Genomic DNA, 364 nt, shown 5'->3' on the forward strand with positions numbered 1-364 from the left:
TTAATGTCATGTTTATTCTTCAAAACAAAACTTGGTATTGATTACCTAAGTTATATTTACATTTCCGTTGATTTCTCTCTCCTGCTTTGATTACGTTCAGATATAATGAAAAGAAAATACTTACGTGATTTCTGATATTAATTCTGAATATATAATAACCCATGAATCAATACACAAGCCTTACATTTCTATTACACACACCTACTTTATATACAGTATGTAGTATGTCCTTAGAAGCCTTTGACCATAGTTTGTATGAATGAGAGTTTCAGCGTATAAGATTGCGTGTGAACATTAAAAAATATAAGTACTTTATATTTGTTCGACCATTAATTCGGTATTTATAAGAACTTGCAACTTCGGG

At 29.7% G+C, this 364-nt stretch overlaps 1 protein-coding gene across 1 annotated transcript in view; it reads left to right on the forward strand.

Annotated features, from left to right (window-relative positions):
• LOC119593500 (neuronal acetylcholine receptor subunit alpha-7-like) overlaps positions 1 to 364 on the forward strand; it is a 113,209-nt gene that overhangs the window by 67,135 nt on the left and 45,710 nt on the right. The window lies entirely within an intron of this gene.

Source organism: Penaeus monodon, chromosome 32 (genome assembly GCF_015228065.2).
Source record: "Penaeus monodon isolate SGIC_2016 chromosome 32, NSTDA_Pmon_1, whole genome shotgun sequence".
Taxonomy (NCBI): Eukaryota; Metazoa; Arthropoda; class Malacostraca; order Decapoda; family Penaeidae; genus Penaeus; species Penaeus monodon.